Source organism: Callorhinus ursinus, unplaced genomic scaffold, assembly GCF_003265705.2.
Source record: "Callorhinus ursinus isolate GAN/ISIS: 27379988/994484 unplaced genomic scaffold, GSC_fseal_2.0 scaffold25, whole genome shotgun sequence".
NCBI lineage: Eukaryota > Metazoa > Chordata > Mammalia > Carnivora > Otariidae > Callorhinus > Callorhinus ursinus.
Window position 1 is genome coordinate 31,129,374 of NW_027397087.1, and position 21,591 is coordinate 31,150,964.

Genomic DNA, 21,591 nt, shown 5'->3' on the forward strand with positions numbered 1-21,591 from the left:
CCAAGAATATTTAAAGCAGCTTTATTCATAATAGCCCAAAACTGGAAACAACCCAGATGTCCTTCAGCGGGTGAAGAGTTAAACAAACTGTGGTACATCTATTCCGTGGAATATTACTAAGCAATAAAAAGGAACAAACTATGAAATTCAACAACCTGGATGAATCTCCAGAGACTTATGCTAAGTGAAAGAAAAAAAATCACAAAATGCTGCATATTGTAGGATTCTGTGAAATGACAAAATGATAGAAATGGAGAACAGATTAGTCGTTGCCTGGGGGTGGAAAGGAAGTGGGTGTGGCTATAAAAGAGCAACACCCTTGTGGTGACGCAAACGTTCTGTGTCTTGACTGTACCAGTGTCAATATCCTAGCTATGATATTGTACCATAATTTTGCAAGATGTTACCATTGGAAGTAACTGACTAAAAGATATTATTTCTTTTTTTTTAAGATTTTATTTATTTATTTGACAGAGAGAGAGACAGCAAGAGAGGGAGCACAAGCAGGGGGAGTGGGAGAGGGAGAAGCAGGCTTCCCACCGAGCAGAGAGCCCGACGCGGGGCTCGAACCCAGGACCCTGGGATCATGACCTGAGCCGAAGGCAGATGCTTAACGACTGAGCCACCCAGGCGCCCCTAAAAGATATTATTTCTTACAATTGTATGCACGTCTACAAGTATCTCAAAATAGGAATTTAATTCAAAAAAGAAATTAAGAAGGCACTCAGTCTCAGTGCCGTGCAAGTACAGGGTTGTCACCTGAGGGCGAGCACCTCCTTAAGTGTGGACCTTAGGGGTCTCACTTACCTTACTCTGGTCCCAGCCCTGCCTGGGAATGATGCCTTCTCAAATCCACTTGGAGAATCCTAGAACCAGAGGACCAAAATTTGGTCCCTGAAGAGGCCATCCACGTCCCAAACACCCCAGTCCAACTCTGTTGTGACGTGGAACAGTGGCTATATGGGGAACACCAGGTAAGAAGGTAGTGGGACGATCCACTGCACTCAAGGGGAATCAAGTGCATTCTGTAGAGACAGAATTTAAAAGAAGGGAGGGACTTTCAAGATCATCTGGCTTCATATATGGAGAAACTGAAGCCCAGAAGAAAAGATCACACTCTCCCAAAGCCACCCAGATAGATTCCTGCCTGGGGTTCTCACCTCATGAGCAGGAAGCACATTCTAATGAAAGGCAAATATGGCAACATCTCTGCCTTCCAGATAATTCCCGACAACAAGCATCTCCAGGGCCATTAGCTCCAGGCAGAACTGGACTTGAACCCGCAGGACAAGGGAAAGGGAGAAGTCACAGTTGGTGAGAAAGGAGTGGTAGTCGAAGACGACGTTGGAGCACAGTGTGCTCCACCAGCCTGGTCAGACCACTTTTGTATCAGCCACCTCTCATCACGCTCTCAGACCCTCCTGGCCTCACCTGTCATCACAGCCCTTGGCCACGTGTCCTACCTAGCCACTGCCGGCTCTGTGTGGGCTCTGCCCAGCTTCTGTTGACCTCACCCAGGCACAGCCCCCTGCACCTGGCCTCATGCCCTTGCCATGAGTCCCCCTTGGCCCTGGGGCTTCCCTGTTGCCACTAAGGTGTGAGATACCCCAGGAACCACTCAGCACCCACACATGCGCAACCCAGAAGCGTCAGAAGGTGATACCCGTGGGGAGACAGAAGCTGGGCTTAACCTCTTCTACTTCCTCGCCCTGGATGGATGCAGGGGTGCACTCGGCCTCTCTGAAGACAAGAGGGAGCTCACTGAGCTCAGCACCCATACGCAGTGCTCACTCCACAATGCACTGCCCGTATCCACTCTCCTTGCTTCCCCGGGCCCACTTCTACTTTCCCTCACTCCTGCTTCCCCAGGACGGCACTCCTCCATAAAGCAGCAACACATTTTGGCCTCAGATTCTGTTTTCTAGAGACCAGGATGAAGATACCCTCTTTGGGGGAATGACAAATGTTAGCAAAACAGAGAAAAGAAAGGTCGCTCTGGCTGTCATCCTTTGAGGTACTGGGCACTAGGCAACCTTGAGCCTTCTCGCTGCATGTCCAAATCCTGGGGATGCTAGATCTCAGGGTGGCTGGGGGGGAATGATGGGATAACTTCCTGTCCCCTCCTTTGTTCCTGGGTATCTCCTCACGTATGACCCTCCCTGGGACCTTTATAACCAGACCAATATAAGCAGCATCTTGCCAAATGTACAACCCAGTCCCGTGTTACAGGAGAGAAAGCAAAGCTGAGATGCGTTCCAGGACTGGCCATCAGCAGGTTATACTGATCCAGATTCAACAGCTGTGTTAAGGTCAGCATCTGTACTAGACTCTGACAGGAGACTGTTTACAGTGCTCAATGCCCTGTTCTGGTTGGTGGGTTCTATGATGTACTAATTGTCAAATATTTTGGCTATGATGCTGGCTAAGGCACTCTCCTGACTGACACGGTACATGAGGGAGCCTCTTAGAAGCAGCTTCTTGCCTTCCTCTGGCTATATCCAAAATGCCAGGATATGTTCCCTACCCTACCTAACTCCTCTTGCCAGAGAAGTCAGAAAAATACACTGATTTGTTGCCCTAAGGATCCAAATCACTAATACAGACCCACGGCACAGACCTAATGAAACAAAATCAGACATCCTAAGATATATATAGACTCAAAGAGACCATCAGAGTCCCACTCAAAGGCGTTGGACTGAGCAGAGTTTACTGAAAAAGGACTATTTGCAGAGGCATGAGCAGGACTAAGGGAATCCACAAAGAATGTTAAAACACTCCAGGATTTGCGATGGTAGGAAGATATTACCACCCCGGGTCCTGAGCAGGCACAGTGAAGAGTCAGGGTGGCAGAAGCCCAATGAGAGCCGAAGCTGAGGAGGAGGGGCACCATAGCTGTGGGGCGTGCAGCCCCTGCCAGAGCCCCACACAGGGAAGGAGTAGAGAAGAAATCCCCCAGCCTCTCTCCTCCCGCCCTCCAATTCCCAGAGCCCCACACAGGGAAGGAGTAGAGAAGAAATCCCCCAGCCTCTCTCCTCCCGCCCTCCAATTCCCGTGCCTCCCATTGGCCAAACCCAACCAGGAAGCAGAAAGCAGGGGCGCATGCAAACGTGAGCTCGTCCATGGCAGGGAGGGCAGAGATGGCTGTGGGGTACAGAGAGGCAATCGGAGGCCCGGAGACACTTAGCACACATGGTCCCTTGCACACCAAGGCCCAGAACCACCTGCTGGACTCAGCACCCACCCATCACCTCACAGCTGTCCTCGGATTCTCCTGTTCCCATCGGCACCGGCTTGTTGTGTCCCAGGGGGACTGACTGCAAAGGGGAAGCCAGGGTGCCCTCCCTCCCTGCCCTTGACCTTGCCCTAGGTCCCCAGGAGAGGGAGAGGACAAAGGAGGGCTTCTCCTCCTAACGTGGCCGAACACTCAGCTGCAGAACCCTAGAGCCAGGCAGGGCTAGAGCCCAGGACTGAAGGTAATTACATTGCTTTTCCTCCTCTTGGCACACTGCCCCCCAACAACACAGGGTTGCACTTCCCCCCACCCCCCACTGCCAGCTTGCAGCCTGATCTGCCCCTGCACACGCAGTGGCACCCCCACGGCGGAGCCGGCCCCCAGAGGCTTGCTGGCAGATGTACCAAGGCAACAGCCAGCATAGGGACTCCCCCCCGCCAGAGACTCCCTCAGCCCACGCGGGGAGCACCAGCGGGCAGGGCTCCACTGAGGCCGGGCAGGCTACCTCAGACCGCGGAATGCAGGTATCCAAAGAGAGAAAGAGCGGCAGGCTCTGGACAGCGGGAGGGGGGGCCGAGCTCTGGGAGTGGGGTGAGCCCTCCTATGCCCTTGCTGGCTTCCCAGCTTTGCAGACCTGCCTGGGGTTGAAGGCGGAGCTGAAAGCTGTTTGGTGGTATCAAGCAACTGTAGCACAAGGAAGGGCAGGAAGGACAAGTCACAGGACCTTGCAAATCCCTACACTGGGGGGCTGCTGGTGAGCTGCAGCTAACTCAGGCCGGAAATTAAAAATCAAACTTGCCCCTTTATCCTCTCCTGCCCTCTTTGACCCCTCCTTGTGAATAAAATAAATGAAATAAGCCAACTAGATACTTCTGGCCATAGCTTACTAAGGGAGCTGAAAGGGATCTCAGAGTTGACACCAATCCTTTGACTGAAGGATGAAGAGACCCAGAGAGGTGAAGCAACATCTCCAAGGTCACACAGCAAGATGGTGGCAGCCCAGGGCAGAGCTCCTCAAGTCTTCAAAATGTTAAGAACCTGCTACACACTGGGGACTGACTCTTCTGGATGGTGGGGTTAGAGCAGTGAACAAAACAGACATAGGGTTAACAATGTAGAGCAACGCTGCCCAATAGAACTTTCTGCAGTGACAAAATGTATCCAATGTAGTGGCCACTAGCCACTTGTGGCTTTTGAGCATTTGAAATGTAGCCATAGTGATCAAAGAACAAAATGCTTGCTCCATGTATTTTGCAGTATGCTGTTTGGTGCCTACTATTTAGGACTGCTATGTCTTCATGAACCATTATGTAAGGTCCCTCTGAATCACTGGTAATTTTCTTTGCTCTGAAGTGGCCTTGTCTGATATTAATATAGCCACTCATGCTATCTGCTGATCGATGTTTGCATGGTGTATCTTTTTCCATCCAGGAACTGAATTTTTAATTGTATTTGTTTTTAATTAATTTAAAGAACCTCATGTGGCTAATAGCGACAATTTTGGACGATGCCATTTTAGAGAGCTCAGTTCAGTAAGTTCTGTCTCCAGTCGGCCAGTGGCTCAGCAGACCAGCTCCCCCACCCAGGGGAACACTACCAGTGTCCCAAGGAATTCAGAAGCCCCAGGGTAGCTCCCCAACTGGGGAAGCGATCCTCATCACTGTCCAAGATGGAGAAAATGGACCCTGCCCCCCACCCACACCCCCTTCCTGAGACTCAGAAGCAGTCAGATCTATCTAGGGGGTAGAGACTAAACCTGAGTTGGCTACTTCTGGAGCAAAACCTTGTCTCTGTCCTTGCTTCAGGCCAGGTTCTCCCCCAGACCAGGGTGGCCTGACCCCTCCCAGTCCTGGCCTCCACACTGCAGGGGGCAAACATTCTGGTTATGTATTCTGGGGGGTCCTGTGCAGGCAGGGAGGGGACCCTCGCTTTCCTGGGTTGGCTGAGGCCTAGGCAACAGCAGCTGGAAATGACACAGCACAAGGATGAGGGACAGAACTCAGGAGGGTTGGTTCATTGAGATTCCTTGTATGGAAAGCTGCCCAGGTAGAACCCATTGCTGCCAAGGACTCGTCGGGCAGAGTGACCTCCTCTCTCCTACAGGCTTCCACACACCCTCCTCCTCACTGCATCGTTGTGTCGGCTTCCTTGCCACGTCACCCCCAAGCCTGACATCTCCTCAGAGGAGCTCACGATACCATGGGCATCCTTCCTACATATACGGCACATACAGAAGTTGCCCTTTCCTCCCACACAGCCCGGTGCCCAAGGCCCAGCTCAGAGCTGGAGCATCGTAAGTGTGCACTGAAGGACGATGGGAAGGGCAAGGGAGGGAAAGAGAAGGAAAAAGAAAAGGATTTCTACCCTGAGTCAGCAAGGATCCTGCCTGTTAAGGGCTGAGGAGTAGCGGGGGAGGTGGATGCACAGGGAATCCAGGGAAAGGGTCCTGATGTCCCATGTGCCGTTAATCTCCGATGTGTAGCCATAATGCCCCTCTCTCTCCTTTCTCTCTCTCTCTCCCTCTCTCTCTTCTCTCTCTCTCTTCCCCCCAACCCACCTCTAGCCCTTTGCATGAAGACTAGAATGCTAAGCCTGAGTTCCAGTCTCAGTGCATCCAGACTTTTTCTCCGCTTGTCTCTTGACATATCCCAGTATCGTGAGCTCCCCCACCCCCATCACTTTGTGCCCTTGCCTTAGTCTCTCTCCTGCGCTGAGAGGGTAGTAGAGCTGGGAGCCCAAGGTGGGGGGCAGGGGAGGCTGGAAACAAGTCGACAGGGGCACCTGAGCCCCTGAAACCTCCACATTACAACAGAGCACACCTCCACTTTAATTTACACATCTTATTTCATTTTTTCACCAAATAAACTGTCACAATAATACAGGAGCTGATTCAATTCAGGCAGAGCTGCACAGATCACATCAGAAAATGACTGATAGTCGTGATGTGGAAATTGCATTTATCATACGGGCAAATAAAGTGTGAAGACATACATTCAGGATAAAGGTTTTGTCAGCACTGGAGTGCACAATTGACCTGGAGTCCTCCCCAACAAATGAGACATCAGCACAGGTTCAGAATAAGATGGAAATGGGGAGCAGGAGAGTCTATGGGGCCAGGGGCCAGCAGAGGCCAGTGGACTGGGGTGCAGGGGGGTCCAGGCAGCATGGGGAAGAGGTGCCTTCCAGACACACAGTCCCTGGCCTCTGCTCGGGGTGGGGAGGGAATGAGGGGCGGAGGGCTAGCGCCCCTGAGAAGTCCTAGGAATCGCTCCACATTGGAAATTCATGGCAAATTGCTCCTATAATTTACTGGTCCGGCTGGAGAGATGTATCTTTGAACTCCAGTGAAAGACTTTGAAAATCACTCTCAAACCTGGCTCTTGAAGCTCTGTCTGAGATGAATTAAAGGGAATTATGCACATAAACCCCCCAGATCAAGGGGACACCCACTCTCCTTCAACTGCTGGCAAGCTGATTAGACAGATAGAGTTCATAGCAGAACAGGCACCAGGCTGGAAAAATAAAATAAAATAAATTTGAAATGCAGGGATTGATGGCTCCTGTCATAGAGTCTCTCCAAAACCATGGTCCGTAAATTGGAATTTCCAATGATGCTAAGATGAGAGTGATAGCTCAGTGGCAGGCATTGGCCTGGTGGGGTCTTTGGGGAAGGACTCCAGATTCCCCTTAAAAATCACACACTGTCCGGTGTAGGAGGGATCCGAAACCAGGAGGATGGCTTTGGTCCTAAGAGACACCCCATCACCCCAAGAAGGAGACCCTGGGGCACAGTAAAGTCAGGTCACACTCAGACCCTTTGCACCTGCCATACCTAACACGGTGCCCAGGGCCTGGCACCTAGCTGGTGTTCGGCAACATTTATGCAAGACCAGACAAAATGCTGCCTACCTTCTCAGGCCTTGCTGAGCAAACTCACCCCAACCTCATTCTCCCCTAGCACAGCACAGGTCCCAGGTGAGCTATGGAGAGGAAGCAGTGGACAGGGACCTAGAACTCTATTCTGCTCAGACCCTGGTCCCGGCCAGAGCTGGCTGACAGTCAGGAGTGCAGAAATTGAAGTTGGTTTTCCACTGCAAAGACTGATGGATCTCAGGCCAGGGTACCTGGAGAAGGAGACCAGAGTGGGGGATGTGTTGAAGGCGATGGTGGGCCACCCAGAGCCCCTCTTCAGGACTGAGACATTCATTCCCAAGACACTCTCTGGGAATTACCCTCAAGCCAGAGAAAGCCACCTGGGTCAAAGTCACACCCCAAACCCAGGGGCAGCTGCATCCACTGACTGGTGAGTTGGCCGCAGGGAGGGTGGCTATCCAGGCTTGGCCCCTTGCCTCTTGGTGGGACCACTCTGCGGGCCACCGCTGCTGCAGAGCCCCCCACAGAGGGGAGGCCTTCGGTGAGACTGCATCGCCGCCCGGCTCTTCCCTCTGCCCCACTTCGCTGCCCTCACTCCCCCCACGTGTTGATACCAGAGCAAGAGGGAGACAAGCCCTGATGTGGCAGGTGCCACAGATGTCGAGGTGACACGAGATCCCTTGTCTAGCCTAGTCCTTCATGACAGGGCCAAAAGGAGCCAGACAGGGGAAGAGATTTGCCTCCGTGCACGAGGCGAGTCCTGGCAGAGCTGCCCCTAGAACTCGGGCCTCTTGATACCACGCTCCCCCAGGAACCCTCCAGAAAGGCAAGGCCCTCAATGAGTAATTGAGAAAGATCATTTCCCGGTCCCTACTGGCCCCTGCTTTCACTCTGTCATTTTGTGGGCCCTTACGCCAAAAACATGCTCCAAGGGCTCTCAGCGTTTCTTGGCATGTCTTGCCAGCATCCTTCTCAGAATGGGACATAAGTGCTGCCATTTTACGAGATTTATCAAGAGCCTCGCTCAACTAAGGAAAGATGCTTTCATCGTTCTCAGCTGGGTTGTTACAGTTGACAAACACCCGTCCATGAGTCCCCCAAATTTTTAAATGGAGGAAAAAAAATAAAAACCCAGAATCACCCAGCATTTACACTGATTTGGTTAATCCCTAGAGGAAAGTACAATTAAACGAAAGGAACAAAATGAAAGCTGACTGATGAGTTGCCATTTTAAGACACTTGGTTCAATTAAGCTAAAAGCCTGCTCTTAGGGCCACAGCAACCATTCCCAGATGCCGCCAGCCCGCCAGGTCGGGGGTCTTGAAGCCAAGGAGGAGGGAATCCCTGGAATCTGTACCTGAGCCTGCCTTTCCCATTTAGGACCAACTTCTCAGATCCCTGCTGACAGCCAGTCGCTCCTCCCTGCTGGATGAGGCTCAATAGGGGGTGGGGTGTAGGACAGGGAACACAAGTTCTATTTCTAAAGCATTGAACTTCTTGTTCTTTATCCTGTTGGCTTGCTTGTCGGCCTGCTTTATAAAAGATGGCCCCTGGTGGGAAGCCAGGGCCTGTTCTGCCACTAACTAGCCTCAGTTTTCACATCTTTAAAATGGGGATGTCCCTAGACCATGGAAACCTGGATGTCATCTCCCACTCTGTTGAGAACGTGCAGCCTAACTTCAAACCAGTCCTTCATTCTCTCTGGATTGCAGCTTCCTCAGCAGCACAAATGTCTGTTTATTCCACCACAGTGAAGCTTGCAAGCACTGGGAGAGAAAGGATAGCCTGTTCAACATACAGTTTCAGAACGATGTGATATCCACAGGCAAAAAAAAAAAAAAAAAAAAAAAAGTTAAAAACAGGTAAATGCTTGAACTTGAAATACTTCACCAAAGAGGATTTACAGATGGCAAATAAGCACGTGAAAAGATGTTCAACATCATCAGGCATTAGGGGAATGAAAATTAAAGCCACAATGCAATGTCATTCAGAATGGCTAAAATAAAAAATTACACCAAATTCTGGCAAGGATGTAGAGATACTGGGTCACTCGTGCATTGCCGTAGGAATTTAAAATGATACAGCTACTCTGGAAAACAGTTTGGTAGGTTGTTTTTTTTTTTTTTAAACTGAACATGCAATTACCATATGACCCAGCAATTACACTCTCGGGCACTTATCCCAGAGAAATAAAAACTTACGTTCACACAAAAACCTACACAAGAACGTTTATAGCAGCTTTATTTGTAACAACTCAAACCTGGAAACAGCCGAAATATCCTCAAGGGGCAAATGATTATACACCCACACTACACCCATACCACGTATACTAAGGTTGCTTAGTGTCCCCAAAATTCACATCCACCCAGAACCTCAGAATATGACCTTATTTGGAAACCGGGTCTTTGCAGATATAATTAGTTAAGATGAGGTGACCCCTAGGGGCGCCTGGGTGGCTCAGTCGGCTAAGCATCTGCATTTGGTGATCCCAGCGTCCTGGGATCGAGCCCAGCATCGGGCTCCCTGCTCAGCAGGGAGTCTGCTTCTCCCTCTGCCCCTTTCCCCCTTCCCCCGCCCCCACCGCTCGTGCTGTCTCTCTCTCAGAAAAATAAAATCTTTTTTTTTTTAAGGTGAGCCCTAAATCCAATGACTGGTGTCCTCATGAGAAGGCCACATGGCCACAGAGGCAGAGGTGAGAGCAACGGGGCCGGCAAGCCAGGAGCACCAAGGGTTGCTGGCAGCCAGCAGAATCTAGGAAGAAGCAAGGCAAGATTCTTCCCTAGAGCGTTTCAGGGGAGCATGGCCCTGCTGCCACCTTGATTTCAGGCTGCTGGCCTCCAGAACTGCAAGAGAATAAATTTCTGTTGTTTTAAACCACCGGCTTCTGGTACTTTGTTACAGCAACCCTAGGATACTAATACACCAGAGGAGACTACTGGGCAATAATAAAAAGGAACAAATTGATACATGCAACAGCCTGGATGAATCTTGGGAGAATTATGCGGAATGAAAAAAGCCAACCTCAAAAGGTTACATACTCTGTGATTCCATTGATATGACATTCTCAAAATGACAAAATTAGAGTGGTGGCGACCAGATCGGCGGTCACTCAGGGAGTCGGGAAGGGAGGCTGGACTGTACAGGGGTAGCATGAGGGAGTTTCTGGGGGGCGATCAAACAGCTCTGTAGCCTGACTGCGGTGGTGGTTCCATGAATCCGAACGCAGGACAAAATTCACGGTGATGCCCGCACCAAGTGAATTCATGTAAACCCTGGTGAAATGCCAACCAGATCTGTAGTTGGGTTAATAGTTTGGTGCCACCATCAATTCCTGGTTTTCGCATTTATACTATGTGAGCAAGTTACTTCCCTTCTCTGAGCCTCAGGCTCCTCGCATGCAAGCTCTCACGCCGGAGTAATGATACACCACACTCATATCCCACCTGAGATGATGTGTGTAAAAGCAACCGAGGCCATAACTAGAACGTGGATGGGGTGCGGTAAATCTTAGCCCCCACCTCATCCCAACCAGTGCGCCTTCTCCCATTTATTTTCTCCACCTGCCATTGCATTTGACTCCACCCTTCAAGGTCAAACGGGGTTCTCCTGGGAACCCAGGTTCCTCTAGAGTATAGCTCTTCCAGATCTCCCTACCTGGGCCCGCATCAGGGCTGGGCCGCCCCTGAAGCTGAGCCCTCCTGGGAAACAAACACCCTCTCTGGGAGCCCCATCCAGGTCGGCAAAGCTCCCCCACCATTCAGCCCTCAGCATTAATAGGGCACAGCAAAAACTCTCTCCTCTCTCCTGCTCTGAGACCCCATTTACTAGCCCTCCCTGCCTTTCCCTTCCTCATTACCCCAGGTGCTATTCCAAATGGCCTTACAAAAACAACCTTTATGGTGGCAAAGTACAGTTTACAAAATATTTTCATACATGTATTATACCTCTTTAGCACACCAAGACCCCCACTGGAGGCAGAGCAGGTAAGCATCCCAACTTTCCAGCTGAGGAGGTGGCTGAGGAATAGGAAGGAGAGAAGGGGACCAACCTACTGTGTGCCAAGCACTTTATTTTCTTTCATTTGATTATTACAACAAGATTATGACATAAGTGGTATTAAATCTCCATTTTTCAGATGAAAAAAACCTCCTTCTCCTCAATTCAGAAAGGTAAGTAACATACCCAATGACACACGGCCAATGAGGGCAGAATGGGGATCAGACCCTAGCCTTCCTGACTCTAATCCAGAGATCCTTCCTTTACACCAGGCACAAAGCCCATCATGTTCTCACCCATCCATCCGTTCATTTTAACAAGAAGCAATTGGAAATCCTTTCTCTCCATGGGGGTTTCCTGAATTGACCAGACCAGACCCATGCGTGCTCTGGCCCCACACTATTGAGGACCTTCAGATGTTCTTCTTTACTCTGCATCCCCAAAAGGCTCAACCTTTTCATACTGTGTCATGTTTCCACCCTGGGAATTTACTAGAGCATCCTTTGCCTACGTTAGGCAATAACACCAACATCCCTTCTCAAACTCACCCTCTTGGTCCCTCCCATGGCTCCCCAACTCAATAGAGAGCCAGAGTCTTGTCCATATCCCACAATGCCAAGGCTGGAAGGAACCTCAGAGAGCATTCAAGAGGACACCAGGACCCACAGAGGGGAGGCACTTGCCTCAAGCCCCACAGGGAGACGGAGGCAGGGGCAGGACTAGCCTCCAGGCCTCCCAGTTCCTATCAGGCTATCTCTGCATGGGTCCCAGCACAGCCGAACTGAGCTCCATCCCTGCTGACAGTCGTGCCTGCCTTCCTCCTGGGGGGAAGACTGCCTGGGTCAGGGGTCCCCAGGACTTCCAGCACTCTCTCTTCCCTTCTACATTCCTATATCCTGCCCATCCTCCCAGCCCCAATTCAACCCTGCTTCTCCCTGGAAAGCTCTCCAGATTATTCCAGCCCACAAAGGTCTCTCCTTCCATCGACCACTGCTGCATCAACCCCTACTCCCCCCCACCCCCGCTACCTCCGGATGTCACGTGATTATCACAACCATCCTGAGCCTGAGTTCAACCTTCCCGGTCCGACCGCCACCCTCCCCACAGCAGTTGGCATAGCTGAGTGAATATAAAGCAAAAAAGGGGGGAGGGATAGAACCCCCCCTACTGGAGTGTTTGTCCATACTATGAGTCTGATTTGGAGGGATCTCTCTCATCTTTTCCCACACTTATGGGGATTTGGCATTTTCCCCCCAAAGAACAATCTAGAATACCTCTCTTCCCATCATAGCATTGCCTAATAAACTACTCAGAATTAAACTTTAGGGTAAAATTCCACTTTTAAGTTGAGACTTCCTCCCCTCGTGACTAATTGAGATGCCAGGATCAAACTAAGTCTTCCACCCCATTAAATAAAGCCACATAAAAGATGCTCCAGCTAACAGCACTTTCCTGATTTCCTCAAGCTGGCCTGCAATAAGTATTCCTAATTGTGCTTGTTAAAAAGTGGATTTATGAATCCCAAATAGGCCGCTCACACTTAGACGGCAGCAGCTTTCAATACCACCAAACCTTCCTTCTTCCTGGGATGAAATTATTTTTGGTGGGTGACAGGATAATTACTGAAACATAAAAGGACCCACTCGGTACCACAGCAGCAGCTTCAGCAATTCTGTTAGGAGGGCTTGACGAGAAGCAGGGTTTCGATGGCAAATTTAAACCCATGTCGAGTTGCTGCCACTCCAGACCCCTCAGCCACGCAGGCACCTCTCCCGGTTCTTTCTCCTTGGCTCCAAAACCAGCCTCCGATGCCAGAGCCACCCTGCCTTGCCCTTTACTTCCTGGCAGGTCCCCAGCTATCCTAGCGCCTCCTCATCCCAGAACAAGTTCTTCCACCAGCATGGCCTTTCCTCAGCCCCGCACTTCCCCAGCTCCCTTAAAGATCCAGCTCCAATGGCTCCTCCTCAAGGGAGCCCTCCTTGCTTGACCCAGCATCTTATGCCTACTGCTGTTCAAGCACTTAGCTGTCTGATTCCTCGGTTGTGTTTGTCTCCAGCTCTGCGTCATGAGCTCTCTGAGGGCAGGGACTGGTCCTATTCACCTTGGCACCCCCAGTGCCTGACATGTGGTAGGTTGGCTGGCTTCCTCCCTCCCTCGCTCCTTCACTCTTTCCTTCAACAAACTTGTTGGAGCCCAATTTTAAAAGGGGCAGGGGATCTGAACAGACTTCTCCAGAGGAGATAAACAACTGGCTAATAAGCACATGAAAAGAGGCTCAACATCACAAATCATTAGGGAAACCTAAATCAAAACTACAGTGTAATATCACCTCACACCCATCAAGATGGCCACTACCAAAAGAACAGGAAAAAAAGAACAGCGATGATGACGATGTGGAGACATCGGAGCCCTCATACATGGCTATTCCACCATTACAAACTCCCTCAAGGTGTCAGCTCCCTGCTTGGCCCAAGAAACGCTGGTAGGGATGTAGAATGGTGCAGCCACTTTGGAAAACAGTCTGGCAGTTCCTCAAATGTTAACCACAAAGTAACCATATACCCAGCCCTTCTACCCCAGTGTACATACCCAACATAAAAAGACACATATCCATGCAAAACTTCATAGCAGCATTATCCACAGTAGCCCAAAAGTAGCAACAGCCCAAATATCCACCAACTGATGAACAGATTAAAAAATGCGGCATATCTATATAGTGGAATATAACTCAGCAATAAAAAGGGACAAAGTACTAGTTCATGCTACAACAGGGACGAACCTTGAAAATGTTGTGCTAAGCAAAAGAAGCCAGTCACAAAAGACCACATGTTATATGAATCCATCCATGTGAAATGTCCAGAACAGGCAAATCCATACAGAGACAGAAAGTAGATTAGTGATCACCAGGAGCTGGGAGAGGGAGAATAACAGTAACTATGGATGGGTACTGGGTTCCTTTCTGGGGTAATTATGGTGATGGTGGTACAACTCTGTGAATATACTAAATACCACTGAATTATAATAATATACTAAAGACCACTGAATTGTACACTTAAATATGAATTGTATGGTATGTGTATTATATTTCAATAAAGATGTTAACAAAAGTGTTTTCATTTTAAAGATCACTTGTTGGGCACTTACTATGTGGGGGAGGGGCAGCACAAAAAGGGCTGAGCCCCAGTAGCCTGAGCTCCTGGACACCCCTCTGCTAAAGCTTGTTTAGCACGGAGCATCTTTATTCCACTATTATAAACTCTCTCAAGATGTCAGCTCCCTGCTTGGCCCAAGAAACACTGACCATGACCTCCTTCCCTGAATCAGTCAGCATGGAGTAAATTCAATCAACAACAGGATAACTTTCTACTTAGATATAAAGTATAGCAGTTAAGAGCAGTCTCTAGAAGAAGACCACTTAGCATCAAATCCCAGCTCTGCCTGTTACCAGCTGAGTGATCTTGGACAAGTTACTCTACCTCTCTGAGCCTTGGTTTTGTCATCTGTAAAAGGAAGGGATACCAACATTATCTACCTCATCAGGCTGTTGGGTAGATTAGGTGAATTAATACATATAAAGTACCTGTCATAGTGTAAACTCTATACAGGATTAGATTGAATATTCACTTCCCAAGACTCGGGAGTGAATCCCCTGAATAGGTTTAGTGATGGGCAAGTCTTAGCAAAGTTCATCTTCACCTCAGTCAACCGCTCCAAGCACCCATTTCTCCTTGAATTGTGGAATTCTTCCCCAGCCCTCTCTCCTTTCAGCCAAAACATGTCAACCCCCCTGCTCCCCCATGGAACTGGGTCTTTGCTCATTTGAGTGCTAGAGGACATGGGCACAAGCAAGAACATGGCAGCGTGCTCTGGCTGTCCTCGGGACCGAGAGACAGGGAGGCAGGTGTGCAGCAGGGAGAGGCCCTGGACAGTGGAGCAGCCAGCCAGAAGGGCCCAGCCCTGCCATCTGCTCTCCCGGTGGCAGTGAGTGGCCTGGCATGGATTCACACTTGGTCGCAGCCCAGCACCTCTACCAAGGGCCCATCAGGGGGCAGCTCCAAGGCCCAGCCTGTAGGAGCCATTTCCTATCACAGGGGAGAGGCCAGCCGCCCTGCCTTAAAGAGAGTCGTCTGCAGTGCACTTGTCCAACATACATGCTCCATTTTGCCTAAGAAAGGCAGTAAAAACCAGCTCTGTCCCCAGGAAAGTGGTGGCTGAGGAACCCGTTCGGTAGGCGACATGGCTTTTATAAGCCCCAGTGAGGAGGTGGGAGACCAGCGCTCAGTGGGTGACATCACCCTGCACCCCACCAGGCTCCTCCACCAGGTCTGGATAATTAAAATGCTTCCTTGGGAGCCTGGGTGGCTCAGTTGGTTAAGCGACTGCCTTCGGCTCAGGTCATGGTCCTGGAGTCCCAGTGATCAAGTCCCGCATCAGGCTCCCTGCTCGGCAGGGAGTCTGCTTCCCCCTCTGACCCGCCCCTCTCTCATGCTCTATCTCTCTCATTCTCTCTCAAAATAAATAAAATCTTTAAAAAAAAAAATGCTTCCTCAATGACTGCCCTTTGGAAGCAGAGACCCAGTGGGCTTGACCCATCTGGTCACACCTCGTGTACACACACTCATCCACAGGCAAACAGCTCACGTACCTACACAACCACAAACACGCACATACACACATATTCATGCACACAGTCATCCAAAACGCTATCCCACACACAAGAACACTCATACACACAGGCACACATTTGCGGACACACTCGCATGTGGACACACCCCTTGCACATGCACCTAAATAGCTTATATACATCTACAGACACGGGCACACACCCACACACACATTCATGCAGAAGCAAACATGCTCACGTCCACACAGTCACTCACACACATGTTCCAACTGACACCCATCCTCACACTTCCAGAAACACACGTGCGCACCCTCACACGCTCACACATGCACACAATCGCACACACGTGTCCACACCCTCACACATGCACACACACGTGTTCACGCCCACTCTCACACGAACCTCAGCCCGCAGGGCTCCAGGCTCCGCTGACGGCACAGGTCGCAGGGGGCCAATGGTTAAGTCAGAAGATTGTTTTCCCATTTGCCAGGCTCTTCTCTTCCTTCAGAAAATTATGACCTGGGCAAGATTCCCAGGGAAGTGGCGTGAAGAGTGGAAAACACATGGGTCTACAGAGACCTCTGAAAACCCCCATTCTGGAAGAAGGTTCCAAGGACGTCCATAGCCCACAGGGAGTAAACGTTGACAGTGATGGGATAGATTTTCTTAGGTCGTCAGAAAATATGCCAGCATTTCGCAGTTTCTAGAGAATGTCTTCCTATGCTACCTCATCACACCCCTGCTGCTCCACTAACCCACCCAAGCATCTCGAGCCTCAGTTTCCTCACGGAGTCACTGTGAGGATTAAATGAGATAATGCGTGGAAATTGCTGAGCCCAGTGCCTGTCACGTAGTAAGCCTCCATAAATGATAGCTTTTATCCTAGGCATTATTAATATTGGATATTAAATATCCATAAATCCTACGGCAATCCTGCGAGGTATTATTGTCTTCATTTGGTACAAATGAAAACAAAGACCTGGCACTTCAGAGGATTTATGTCCCAGATCACATCTCCAAGTGGCAAAACTGGACTCAGGCCTTCCACCTCCCAGGAATTCTTTCCAGTCCTCCATGCCCCCTGCGCTCGCCCGGGACCTGCTACACCCAGCCTGGCCCCATGACTGGAGCTTCTCCCTGCAGAAGGGGCAGACAGCGTCCTCCCTCCCCAGTTCATCCCATGGATGCGGTCTGGGCCCTGCTGTTGGGACATGCCCTGAAATGGCTCTTCCATCTCTTCATCCCCATTCTGCCTGAGGCCCCTCAGGGAAGGGCTAACCCTGGGTCAGTTTGACAGCAAATCCTTTTATGCTCCAGATCCTCCCCTCTTCCTAAGACCACCGGACCCAGGCTCTGGGACTACCCCTGCCTTCCTGTCAGACTGTACCCCCAAAACACCTGCCAGGGTGGTTGGGGTGTGGAGACACAAGACACCCAGCCCAGGAGTAGTCCCAGGCATCCTGTTCCTGCTCCAGCCCCAAATCACCCTGTGACCTTGGGCCAGTCACTTCCTCTCTCGGGGCCTCAGCTTACTCACTGCCAAATGAGGGGACAGGAAGGTCCTTCAAGCTATCACATTCTCTGAGGCTGGGGAGCTTCATAAAATCTCAAAATCCAAGGCAGGCTAGTGGGGAAAATAATCTGGGGTGAAGGAGTCTTTTACAACATATCACAGCAAGAAGGCTCTCGAGAAGATTCTGTGCACAGAGGATGTTCAAATAATAGTCAATAAAGGGATGCTGCCCTGCCCTGAGGCTCACTGCAAGGCTGTCCCCACGGGAGCCCTCACAGACAGACAGACCTGCTCCCCTGACTATCCGAAGTCTCCTTTTAGAGCTACTTGTGGAAGCCTATAGAGCTCCAGAGAAAGGGGTAGCCTGGTGGCTACACGCAGACACATGCTGGAGAGGAGTCAGACCCAACAGGTCGGGGAACCAGGCCAGGCAGGCCTGCAGGGGAGAAGCCCCTCTGCCCCCAGAAATAACAGCTCACCTCACCGTAACGGGGACTGCCCCACCCAGACCGAACCATCCCCCAGCAGTCAGCTGAGGGAACAGGATTTGTCAACCTAGTGTAACATTGCCTGTAAGGGTATTTTCCATTTGTTCCTGCAGATTTTTCTTCCACACTTCTCCCCTCTATCTGGGCCCCTCCTGGGATAGATCGCACCAGAGGTTCCCACGATCTCTGGCTTCCAGTTGGGTTTGGCCAATGGGGCAGCCCAAAGGCAAATGCAGAGCAGGAGGAGAGGGAGCAGGGTCACTGTGACTTGGTCGCATCCCTTCTGGAAAGCTGCCTTCCTGTCAGGCAGCCCTCTCTATACAGCACCCGCTCCCCCAGAGCCCGTGGCCCAGGGATGCGAACTGCTCCCCACGCTTGCCAGCCTCAGGGCGCTGCACTATCCTTTGTGGGTTTCCCTAAACTCTGCCCACACCTTTGTAAACGATCCCTTTATTAAGCAACTCATCAAATTGCCCAGCTTGATTGTGCCACCCGCTTCCTGCCAGGACCCCAAGACTTCGCGGAAGGAGAATGCTCTCGGTTGAACAACGATGACAAAATGGGCATGACCAGAAACGAGAAAGTCAGGCAGAAACGGCATCGGGGTCCTCTGGGCTTGTGCCTTCTCGGCACAGCAGAGCACTCAGCGGTGGGGTCCCCAACCCAAATGCCCCCCCAGGACCCAGCCAGGAATGTGAGTGAGTCCAAGATTCCCAGGGGCCATGGCAACCCAGATAGCACATGACCCAGCAGAACAGGAGGCGCTGCTCAGCTCCCTCCAGGAATGCAGGCCTGGAGTTGCCAGTCTTCTAAGTATGCAAAGGAGATCGGAAATGCACATTTTTATGTGAGATCGTCTCCCGTTTCACATGTTTCAGGAGCAAAATGTCAGCCAAACGCAGCTACAGACAACAGTGACCTGTTTGTACCCCCTTCAGTTAGGCTCTAGGACTGAAATTCCATCTTCGACATAGACAATTCAGAGGATGACAGCTTTGGTGGCCCTGCCAAGGCGGCACACTCTGAATCTCTGAGTCCTGGGGAAGGAAGAGGGCCATTGGCAGAGCCCAGACCACAGAGAGAGGCGGGCAACGGTGAGGTCAATGGCCCCAGGTCAGGGGCATGGAGCTGGCCGAGATGGGGCTAGACTGAGGTGGTTAGAAGTGGGGGACCCACTGGCCAATGAGCTGGCCTCTAACAGTTTGGGGTTATTTAGGGTTGGTTGGGTCACTGGTTGATTACCAAGCTCTGTTTGTTCTGACTCTGCACAAAGTTCTTTCTGAACATGGCAGTGGTCCGTACCCCCCATCCTGGTGGGGGAGGTAACGGCAGCCTCTTTAGCTCCTGGGAGAGAGGGAAATTGGTGTTCTCACAAAGGCCCAGCGCCTGTCCTCCTTCAGGGCCATCCAATCAGTAGGTGCTTAGGTGGCTATGTCCCAGAAAGGGCACCTTGTCCCTCCGGCTGCCTCTAGGACCAGCCAGGCCCCCAAACTTGCTGGGGAGAGGGAAATCTCACCAATGAGCAAAAGCCTCCTGTGTGACATTCCTCAGCTTCCTGCCTCTTTCCTTCCCCAAATTATTCCAGAACTGTCTGTTCCCTCATCTGGCACCACGCAGGCTACCACATATCATGAGCCTGGTTTTTTTTTGGGGGGGGGTCTTCCATCTTAACACCCCCACTATATTGCAAGCCCCCTGGCAGCGGGCTGGGGGTTAAGCCTTAATACCCCCTCAGGGCTTGGTTTAGCTTCTTACGAACAGAGTTCCATTAGTATCCCCACTAGTGGGCATTACCGGTGCTGTAACTGGATAGTACTAAGAAATTTTAAGTATAGGGCGCCTGGGTGGCTCAGTTGGTTGAGCGACTGCCTTCGGCTCAGGTCATGATCCTGGAGTCCCGGGATCGAGTCCCACATCGGGCTCCCTGCTCAGCGGGGAGTCTGCTTCTCCCTCTGACCCTCCCCCCTCTCATGCTCTCTGTCTCTCATTCTCTCTCTCAAATAAATAAATAAAATCTTTAAAAAAAAAAAAGAAATTTTAAGTATAATACTAATGATGACAGATGCCTTACATTTACACAGCACTTTGAACTTTAGGAAGAAGAAATAATAAACCTAACAATAATAATGATAGATGTCTTATATTTGCGGAGCACTTTGAAGTTTGCAAAGCACTTTCACAGACTTAATTTTCTATCATCTTCAAAATCCTCCTTATAGAAAGGGGGGTGGAGGGGCCGAGATGACACAAGACAGGTGAAGTGCAAACTACTGGTGAGGCAGAATGGTGTGGATGTGGGGGTGCCTTGTGCGGCTCTCTCTACTTGGGGATCTGTTTGAAATGTTCTGTTATAAAGAGTTTTTTAAAAACACTCTAGTATGTCAGTAAAGTAAGAGGCATTACCATCACTAGGGTTCTATTTAAGCTAAAGGAACTGAAGCTCAGTCCCTCAGTTTGTGTGGACCCACACCTCTAAGACTAGACAAACAGCATCCCCACCCCCTGTCGAGGGCTCTCTTCCCTACGTCACTGTTGCCCAGAGTGGGTCCAACAAACACCACTTCTTCGGAATGTTAAAAGAGTTCTACTGAGACCAAGATCCCATGGCTAAATAAGATTAACAAAGGGTTAAACAAAGCTATCCAGTCCATTTCCTGCAGGATTTGTCAGAGCCTTTCTAGGGCGTTCTCTAGAACTACTGTTCCCTAGGACACAGCTGGGAAATATCAAGGTGCATTAGACCCACAGGCACAGAGAAGCCCTATAATGTGCCTCACTGGCCCCCAGAGCAGGACTTTCCAGAGATCGAAACCCAAGTGAAACGATGTGCTGCAGATGAGCCCAGCTGGGTGTGTGCGAGGTGCTGGGTGACAGAAGATCAAACAGAATCTGCTGAGGGAGTTGGGGACAATTATAGGGGGTGTTAAGGCCTCTGGACAATGACCAGGTCAGAAGAGGAGTTGGCAACAACGCCAACAGACACTTGAGGCCCTCCCTGGACCCGGGCCTCCGGGCTCCTGAATTATGTCAGAGCCCCGTGAAATTTGATTTTGGAGGAGGGAGAGGGCTTGCTTTTCCTGCACGGGCAGCCCCTGAGCACTCTACCAGAACGATGCTCCAACCCTCTCCTGAGCCATGAATTGAGCTGCTGATTCAAGCGCTCTCTCTCTCTCCCTTCCTTGCCGATCCTCCACCCCTGGACCCTTCTGTGCTCACACCAGCTTCTCTGGCAGCTTCACGAGCCCTTTGGGTGGCTATATGGACGCTTAATCACTACTGAAGCCTGGGTTATTCCAACCTCCTCTCCACCTCTCCCACTCGTTAGTGAGGCTTTGAGCCATAGAAAAGTAAGTAAGAGAAAATGTGGCTTGCTTTGTGAAAGCTGGAAATGCATCTGTTTATTATCCTCAGTGAGCACTTACTGTGCGCCAAGCCCTGTGCTGGGTAGTTACCCACACACAATCTCCACAACAGACCTAGGGTCTGTTTTACATCCCATTTTGCAGATGGGCAAACTGAGGCACACAGAAGGGAAAGGATTTGGCCCGCATCACCTAAATGATGAGTGATACTGAGCTTTGAACCCAGGCAGGGGGAATCTGGAGACCCTGCTCAGAACCACTACATTAAGCTGCCCCCCAGTGAGCAGTTCCTGGTCAGAAGCCTGCAGAGCTGAACCTCCCCCTGGTGGCAGGTCTTGAGAGGCAAGGATGGCCCCAGGGGCAGCCAGCTGCGACACACCAAGGCCCCTAGGCTGTAGAAACCATCCCTAGCAACCCCAGGAATTCCCCAGAGCCACTGACTAACCATTTGCCTTTGTACCCCACCCCCTCCACCCCCAGTCCTGGTCACCAGAGGGAGTGGA

The 21,591-nt window shown here is 50.8% G+C and overlaps 1 protein-coding gene across 2 annotated transcripts in view; it reads right to left on the reverse strand.

The window, feature by feature from the left end:
* MEGF11 (multiple EGF like domains 11) overlaps positions 1–21,591 on the reverse strand; it is a 342,902-nt gene that overhangs the window by 299,795 nt on the left and 21,516 nt on the right. The gene's annotated exons all lie outside the window — the stretch shown is intronic.